We start from the raw sequence: 10,551 nt of genomic DNA on the forward strand, positions 1-10,551 counted from the left end.
TGCCGAAGGAAGCCACTCTTCTGAAGCGGCAGACAGCTGCAGAAGCTCCCGACTGCTGAACCTAATCTCCAAGGACACGTGTCACCACCACAGCAACTTGCACAAAGTTCCACATCGAAACTTTGTGCAAACTCCCATTTTCACTTCCCTATAAATAGGGAACAGTGCCCAAGTAAAAAAGATAACTATTTTATCACATTTATTGTTACTCTGCCAAAATTAACACATATAGCTGACTTAAGCATTGGAGAGCCTTCGGCAAGCACCACACCGGTGTTCGAAGCTTGACGACTACTTTTTCCTCCTTGTCTTCTGCAGGTTCTTCCCACTACGAAGGTCGTCACCTTCTTCCCTGCTGAAGATCCTACACTTCTCTAAGTTGACCCTTCCCAAAAAGAGGATCAACAGTTTGGCGCCATCAGTGGGAATTGATCCCACTTCCCTCTACCATCCTCGCTAGCTCCCTCCCCCATCAAACCCCCTTGCCTCTTCTACTCCCTTGATACTCAGCGCCACACCCCCTTGGGGATTCCTCCCGAAAGAAACCTTCTGCAAAAGGGAATCTCCAGGAGGAGGTAGAGCGCCTCTGCGCTAGCATGGCCAAGATGACGGAGAACTATGAACACCTTCGTACCAAGAATGTCGAGCTGGAGCATGACTATCGCGCCCTAAAGCATAACTGGGAGAAGACTCACCCTCAGGGCGCCCAGCAGGACCTTACCCAGGATGTTGAACACACCCAGCCGAACCAACTTGTGATCTCCCGTCATAGCTCCCCGATCCAGTCTAGGCTTGGCAAAGGCAAAGGCAAAGGCCACCTTCATCCAGGGACGACCAAATCGCTACTTCTCCACATTTCCCCACCGAAGGATCGACCTTATGACCCAACCAAGATCTACAAAGATTGCAGGCACCGTATCTCCGAGCTTTGGCCAGAGCCTATCCCTATCCTTGTTAACCTCGACGACCCACGGGTGGCACACCTAGACCCCTCACCGAAGCCCACCCACTTATCCGCCGGAGAAGGTGAGGGGGACTCGGATAACTGGGAACCTTATCGTCCTGAAGACTGAGAGTCTTACCATACCGAATCGTTCGAGGAGTGGGAAGCTTACCGAACCCTTACCCACCCACACCCCAAGCCTTTAGCACTCGGTGTTCTCCCTTATGCTGACCAAGTCATGAGCCTTCTTTTTTAGAAGGTCCGACGCCTTGAGAGTGAACAGCGCCTCGACCATCAGCCCCTCTGGGCGAAGTCACGCCCTGGCCCCTTTAGTAAACGTATCCTCAACTATCATCAAGAGAAGGACATTCAGCCGCTCCACATTGCCTTCTACACAGGCAAGGAGGATCCCCTCACCCATATCCACTCTTTTCAATTCACCCTCGGATGCAAGGGCCTGAGTGACAAAGGCATGTGCCTTCTTTTCCCTTCTACCCTCAGTGGCGCCGAGCTGAACTGGTTCTATCGGCTGAACCCCTACACTATCAACTCCTTCGACAGATTGAAGCAAACCTTCCTGGACCATTTTATGATCCAGACTGATCGCTTGTACTCTGCAAATGATTTGTATATGCTTCGGCAGGGTGATGACGAACCCCTTCAGGAGTATGCCGCCTAGTTGATGAATGTCCACACACCTATCGCTCTAGTTGTTTCTAGTACAGGGGATGCCTAGATTGATTGGTTCTTCTGAGTGCATAGGTTGTAACGTAGCTTTGTTCTAGATTTGCAGGGGTATGAGTCGTGCGTTTGAATGTGCTTGGTTTTATTAGTCTGCATTCATAAGCTTTGTAGCTAAGTTATATCTAAGTCTCATATTGGTTAGGAATCCTTGTTGTTTGTCTCCCGTGTGTCTGTTTCTATTCATTTAGGGTTTTAGTTTACCCTCTTCACCTAAGTACCAATATTACAAATGGGTACTTTGAGGATTACTTGAATATGTTACTAACACGAACCTTATCCGAAGAAATTCCAAAATTAGGATATTGAGGTGAAGTTATAGGTGGCGCATTTGAATCTGTCACTACTACAAAAAAGCAAAAAGACGACGGTAAATCACCGTCGTGTATTTGGTTTTTCAATGGTCGTGGAATCCACCGTCATCTTTTCCCTCATAAACCACGACGCTAAATCACCGTCGTTGTTAAAATATACAACGTCATCAAAAAATACAAAACGACGTCTTTGTACTGCAAAAAGATCTAAAAAAAGCAATCGAGGATGATAATAGACGACCAATTCTCTAAAACGACCGTCGTTAAAAAGGGAAAATATGACACATATTAAGAGAACAAGGCCGCAAGATAGACATACAACGACGACAATAAAAATACGCCGACGTTAAATATAATTTTCACGACGATAAACAATATGACGTCTTTAAATACATTAGAAGACGACGTTATTGATACCTACTACGTCGCACATATAAACACAACCGTCGTACAATTAATTTTCCACTTCGATTTTTCGATAAAAGATGACGTGGAAATAGTTGTCAGTGTCATTATTTACGACGTATGTGTTTCTATAGTAGACGTTGAAAAACTAAATAACGTCAGTTACAAATATATGAGAGTCGTATTAAAAAATTTATACGTCCTATTTTCAGAAACAAACAACGACGATAAATATTAGACGTTGTTAAATACAACAACGTCGGAAAACAATAAAAACAGACGTGTTTAGTCTGCTAAAGTTCTAGAAAATAGTCGAGGATGAGAATAGACGACCAACTCAAAAAAATCACCGTCGTTAAAAAAGAAAAATATGACACATATTAAAAGAACAAGGCCGCAAGATATACATACAACGACGACAACTAAAATACTACGCCGTTAAATACAATTTACACGACAAGAAAAAATATGACGTCTTTAAATACATGAGAAGACGACGTTATTGAAATCTACAACGTCTCTTATTTACAAAACACCGTCGTGAAATAAATTTTCCACTTCGATTTTTCTAAAAAAGATGACGTGGAAATAGTTGTCAGTGTCATTATTTACGACGTATACATTTATATAGTCGACGTTGTATTTATATGTATTCATTACTCACGACGCACTTAATAATATAGACGACGTTGAACTTCTAAACAACGTCGGTTCCAAATAAATGAGAGCCGTATTACAGAACATATAGACGGCGTAGATTATGATGGGAGCCGTATTACAAATAACGTCGTTTAATTGTTATTAGACGGCGGTTATAATGAATTTCCGTCGGAATTAATTTCGTTCCTCTTCGTTTATAAAAGAACTTGCGACGTGGAAAATGTATGATGACGTCGTATTTTTTAACGTTCAGATTACATATCTCGTTTTTTAGACGTCGGTATTATGGGATTGGAGTCGTGTTATTTTGAATTACATGGCGGTTCTTTATCCTTCACCGACGTGATATCCTGAATAATTGCTTCACAATAGCGTCGTGGTTCTTCATTGTTACGTTGCTTTAAGACGTCGGTAAATATGCTGAATAACTGATTCACAATAACGTCGTGTTTTATTTGAACGTAGAAAGTGAAGAAATCACATTACAATATATTACAAAATTAATGTCATACACTGCCAATTACATAAGCATCATTCAATCCATATATCTTCACACCCATCTCGAATATTTTGACCGCCTAACTCACCTACCAGTTCATCAAATGTGTCAACATTTGGCATCCCTCTAGTAAATGGCTCACACTCAATTATCACATCACCTAATACTTCATCACCAATAACATCATTATATTCTCTACTAGGCATTGATAACACTACCGACCAACCACGATGCATCGGGTCGTCAACAAAAAATATTTGTTTGACTTGAGAAGCCAAAACAAATTGGTCATTCCTATGTCCAATTTTACTCAAATCTACAAGGGTAAATCCAAGTTCGTCGACTACAAGACCAGAACTATCTATCCAATCACACCTAAAGACTGGGATTGTAAACTTTTGGTAGTCAAGGTCCCAAATTTCTTGAATGACACCATAGAAACCCATATTTGAGAGAATTGGGTTTTTATCCTTGGCACTAGCAACTTGCATGGTATGTGCAAGTAAATAAACTCCACTATTTTGAGTTGTCCGCACATCATCTTGTGCCTTGATATTGAATTTAATACCTTTAATAAGATAGCTCCTATATAATGGCACTGACATGTTTGGACCAGCTGCTAGCCACCTTAAATTTTCTGATACGCCATGATTGTCTTCCTCAAGTTCACTTTGAACCTGCAAATTAATCATATCTTAATTCATCCTAACATATAAATAAGAAGAAAATTAAAAGAGAAATACGTTATTCAACAACATATACCTTGAAGCGTAGCCATTGAATGAAAGTGCTATTGTGCTTATCCTGCAGCCACTTTGTTCTCTTTCTAAATTTTGGATAAGCAGTCTTGATGTGGATCATATGTTGCCTACATGACACGAAAAATTCAAGCATTACGGTCCCAAATATATAAGATAAACATAAGAAATAATTTTAAATGGAAACTTAAAGAATAAAACTCATACGTACTCGATATAAGGTAGGACTTCCTCCGTATTCTCCAAGACATATAGATGTGCTTGATTCAACAGGTCCTGATCAACTACGCTCACTGTGCAACCTGATAATGGCTTTGAAACTCCCATCTTTTGGCTTGAAGGCACTCCAACTGTACTAACATCAGATAAATGCTGAGTACAAAACTCTACCGCTTCTTCAGCTATATACCGCTCAGCAATGCAACCTTCGGGACGAGTACGATTCTGAACATACCCCTTCAGCACTTTCATATATCTTTCAAACGGATACATCCACCTAAAATATACTGGCCCACATAGACGAACTTCTCTGACAAGATGTACTACTAGATGAACCATGATATCAAAGAATGAAGGGGGAAAGTACTTCTCAAGCAAACACAGAGTAACTACTACATCTTCTTCCAACTTATCTAGCTTGGAAACATCAACAGTCTTTGCACATATAGCATTGAAGAAGAAGCACAAACGAGTTATTGCATACCTTGCAGGCTTCTCCAAAACAGAACGAATTGCCACAGGGAGCAATTGTTGCATTAAGGTATGACAATCATGTGATTTAAGGCCAAGAAGTCTTGAATCTTGTACAGATACAAGATTTTTAATATTTGAAGAATAACCTTCAGGGACCTTCATACCATAGAAAGAATTGCAAACCTCTCTCTTCTCTGCTCTTGACAAATTCCAAGGCCCAGGAGGCAAACGAGTACGTCTTTCTCCATACTCGGGTTGCAAATCAGTTTTGACCCCCATGTTCAATAAATCTAATCGAGCAGCAATCCCATCTTTATTTTTTCCAGGGATCTCCAGCAATGTACCAATGATACTATCGCAAACATTCTTCTCAATGTGCATAACATCTAGGGCATGCCTCACAGGAAGGTATTTCCAATACTCGAGATCAAAGAATATTGATTTCTTCTTCCAACAAACTCTGTCACCATTTTCAACCATATGCAGCACTTCTTCTCCGGTTAATGGCTCTGGAGGTATGCCATATTCAGGTTTCCCATTAAAAGCTGCACGTTGCCTCCTATATGGATGATTGATTGGTAACCATTTTCTATGCCCAATGTAACAAATTTTGTGGCCATTTTTCAACCTGTGACTAGGTGTATCATCGCCGCATATTGGACAAGCTTTATATCCTTTAACAACACAACCAGATAAGTTTCCATAGGCGGGGAAATCATTAATTGTCCACATTAATGCAGCTCTGAGTGTAAAGTATTCTCCATTATGTGCATCATACACTCCTCTAATCCCAACCCACAAGGATTTTAAATCATCAATCAAAGGCTCCAAGTAGACGTCTATATCATTTCCGGGTTGTTTAGGACCGGAAATCAATAAGGTTAACATCATGAACTTTCGTTTCATGCACAGCCATGGAGGGAGATTATATGTAACTAAGATAACCGGCCAACAACTATATCTGCTACTTAGAGAACTGTGGGGATTGAATCCATCAGATGAAAGAGCCAATCTCAAGTTTCTCGGCTCATTACCAAACTCAGGCCATTTATCATCAAGAAGTTTCCAAGACGGGGAATCCGCCGGATGAGACATCTGATCGTCAATTGATTTTCTAGCAACATGCCACCAAGTCAAACTCTTAGCTGTCTCATGTGATTGAAACATCCTTTTAAACCTTGGAATTGGGGGAAAATACCACACCACCTTCGCTGGCACACCCTCTTTCAAGATTGCATCTTTGCCTTCCTTCCACCTTGAGATACCACAAGTAGGACAATTAGTTGAATCCTCATACTCCTTCCTATACAAGATGCAATCATTGGGGCATGCGTGCATTTTCTCATAACTCAGCCCCAATGCACATAAAGTCTTTTTAGCCTCATACATGGAGGTTGGTATTGTATTTCCTTCTGGAAGCAAATCGCCTTGAAGTATCAATAATTCTGTAAAACAGACATCACTCATCCCATGTTTTGCCTTCAAATTATACAACTTCACTAATGCCGATAACTTCGTGTACTTTCTACAACCAGGGTACACTGGTTGATCTCCATCCCCAATCACATTGGCAAACTCATACGGATCCGAACCAAAATCACCAAAATCATTATCATCCATATCAATTTCTTCAGACACAAAACTGTACCTACTATGGCCATCATCTTCTTCAACATTTCTGCTAGCATTAGTAGTTGCTTCCCAAGGTTCTCCGTGAAATGTCCAATTCTTATAGCTTTGGTCAATTCCATTAAAGTATAAGTGATCCCTTATAATTCCAACCCCAAACAACTTCAAATTAACACATTTAACACATGGACAACGGATATGTGTTGTAGTTAGAAGATTTTCTACAGCAAAGTTCAAAAATGCTTCCACCCCAAACTCATATGCCTTCGATCTTCTATCCGAGTGCATCCATGACTTATCCATCTCCGACACTATAACCTATTATCTATAATAAAGTGAAAATACAGGCAATGACCATCACTATAGCAGATTATACAATGATCTAATCGCAAGTAATAAACAACAGAGACGACGGGTTTTAATCAAAAACAGACGTATTTGGCATATATAGACGACGGATTTTCAACAGACGTCGTCTATTATAAGTAATACAAACGACGGTTTATGAAAAAACCGTCGTGTATAAGTAATACAACGACGGTTTTTTAAAAACCGTCGTGTAATCGTCGTCGTACGCCTTAAAATTCGTCGTGTCTCAGTTTATTTTCAAGAACACAAAACCCATTAAGAACACAACATATATATGAAACCAAGCAAGAAACCAACATATACATGAAACCAAGCATGAAAACAATAAATCCATTCCCAATTCAACATAACATAGGGTGATTAAAAGATACGACAAAATTAAATCCATTCCCAATTCAACATAACAGATAATGTAATCCATGAACCCATTAAACAGAAAATCCATGAACCCATACCTATAAGCATTGGTGCACTTTGCACCTTCTCCAGAGCGGAAAATGACAAGATCAAATAAAGGTGTCCTTTTGCTGGAAATCATTTGGAAGTTGGTGATCTGTGTCTTTTTGTGTTGATTTCCAGCAAAAGTACACCTTTATTTGATCTTGTCATGAACCCATTAAACAGAAAATCCATGAACCCATACCTATAAGCACATTATTAACAGATCGCAAAGCATATACCTAAAACCCTTTAACAAAACAACCTAATATCATTCAATGAATTTACAAGGGGAAGATAGGGTTTGTACTTACAGGTTGGACGAGCTCACAGATTCGACGAGCCTGGAGAGTGCAACTTTTAATTAGAGCAGAAGTGAGAGAGCGAAATGTTATGTCGCGTGAAATCTGAAATTTTAGGTTTCAGGGATCGAAGTATAAGACTAAGAGCCAAATCTAAAAAAATTTAGGTCGCGCGAAAATTTTTAGAGCGCGCGCGTTATAAAACGTCGAAAGAAAAACCAAGGCGAAAGTTCTACAAGTACCGACGTAATTTTAATATTCCACGACGGAAACTTCATTTTTCGGATTAAGAACGTAAGGCCGTTCATTTTTCGGATTAATTTTAAATTTATTTTGAATTTTTTATATAACGACGACTGAAAAACCACGTCGGTGTTAAGAAATTAAAGACGTTGTAAATTATATAAACCGACTTACATATTAAAATAACGTCGTTTAAAGCGTAAACCATGTCGTATGTTTTACTGTACGACGTAAAATATGTATTCCACGACCCAACCACCGTCGTTAAAAATTAATACACTAAACCCATAAAATTAAATTATACAATTTAAAAAATTAAGTTTATAAAAGGTTTTATGGTTTTAAAGCCTAACATATAACCTAGACTACCCAAAAATTATACTTTAAAAATAAACCCCAATAAATAACAACACTAATCTCTAAACCCTAGACTCTAAACCCTAAACCATAAAACTAGAAGTGATTTTATGACTCATCAAAACAATTTTGTTTTGGATGGTCATTTTAAATTTTTGTTATTCAAAATGAATTTTTTCAAGGTTTATGTGGAAGAAAATATATCAATGACTTCATAGGAGTTGACTTTTCAATTTTCTGATTTATTTTATATTTATTTTGAATATTTTGATATAAAAATAATAAAATATTCTTACCATACAACAAACCACGTCGGTGTTAAATAAATTGTAGACGTTGTAAATTGTAATAGACTACTAAGTCGTTAAAATGACGTCGTTAAAATGAGAAACCACGTCGGTGTTAAGAAATTAAAAACGTTGTAAATTATATAAACCGACTTACATATTAAAATGACGTCGTTTAAAGCGTAAACCATGTCGTATGTTTTACTGTACGACGTAAAATATGTATTCCACGACCCAAACACCGTCGTTAAAAATTAATACCCTAAACCCATAAAACTAAATTATACAATTTAAAAAATTAAGTTTATAAAAGGTTTTAAGGTTTTAAAGCCTAACATATACCCTAGACTACCCAAAAATTATACTTTAAAAATAAACCCCAATAAATAACAACCCTAATCTCTAAACCCTAGATTCTAAACCCTAAACCATAAAACTAGAAGTGATTTTATGACTCATCAAAACAATTTTGTTTTGGATGGTCATTTTAAATTTTTATTATTCAAAATGAATTTTTTCAAGGTTTATGTGGAAGAAAATATATCAATGACTTCATAGGAGTTGACTTTTCAATTTTCTGATTTATTTTATATTTATTTTGAATATTTTGATATAAAAATAATAAAATATTCTTACCACAACAACAAACCACGTCGGTGTTAATAAATTGTAGACGTTGTAAATTGTAATAGACTACTAAGTCGTTAAAAATGACGTCGTTAAATGAGAAACCATGGCGGCTATTTAACTATACGACGTAAAATATATATATCAACGACTTAACCGCTGTCGTTACATAAACGTCGTCGATGATACCCTGAACCCTTAAGAAATCGAAGATGTTGTAAACCATAAACGACTCAATTGTTCAAAGAACGTCGTCTAACTATTTTTTTACGTCGTATTTGTTTAAAACACGCAAAAACAAAATACGACGGTTATTGACTTTATTAGGTCGTTGGAAAAGTATTACACGTCGGTTAAGCAATTTGTATGTTTGTTTTTTTTTTAATTTAAGAAAACCTCAACAAATTTTTACATTACATATTATAGAGAAAATTGGTACATTATACATAAATATCAAGTGTTCAATAATTGCCCTGTTTAATAATTTGGAAAACAAACTCTGCCCATTCATTCCGGACTTCATCAATGGCTTCTTGGGGGTATGAAGCTTCCTGGTTTCCCTTGGCATACTGCATAAACAATGACTATTAGGGTTTATAAATAAAAAGAAATTCAATCACAGACGACGATATTTTTCATAACCGACGTAGTATATCCATTCAACGACGTTAATTTTACACGACCGTCGTTGATAATACAAAAAACGACGTGAAATGTATGAAGGTAATTTCTTCTTACCTTATTCTCAAACCCCAAGGAAGGATCCATGATGATGTCCCTCATGAAGCGCATTACATAATACCCGCATTCGACATTGCTGGGTTGCTTTGGTGTGCCTGAGAGAGTTTTCCAAATAACATTTTTACGTCCTGCTCGGGCTATGTGGGTATTATATATTTTTAAAGCACTGTTCACGATGTTTAAATACCGACGTGGTTAGTAGTTTCAAACGACTAAATAAAATAAAACACCGACGTGGTTATAAAAACGAAATCCTAAGGAGACTAACCCTTAGGATATAAAATCATTTAATATAAAAACGACGGTTATTTACAAAAACGACGTATTATAGTATTTCACACGACGAAATAAAGTAGATAACGACGACATTATATATTTATCACGACGATAAATAAATACCGACGTGGTTAGTAGTTTCAAACGACTAAATAAAATAAAACACCGACGTGGTTAGTTTATAAGCTGTCATTTATTGAAAATCATAAAAACAAAATCCTAAGGAGACTAACCCTGGATTGTAAGGCATCATGAAAATCTGTTCACCG

This window comes from Prunus persica, chromosome G4, assembly GCF_000346465.2.
Source record: "Prunus persica cultivar Lovell chromosome G4, Prunus_persica_NCBIv2, whole genome shotgun sequence".
Lineage (NCBI taxonomy): Eukaryota > Viridiplantae > Streptophyta > Magnoliopsida > Rosales > Rosaceae > Prunus > Prunus persica.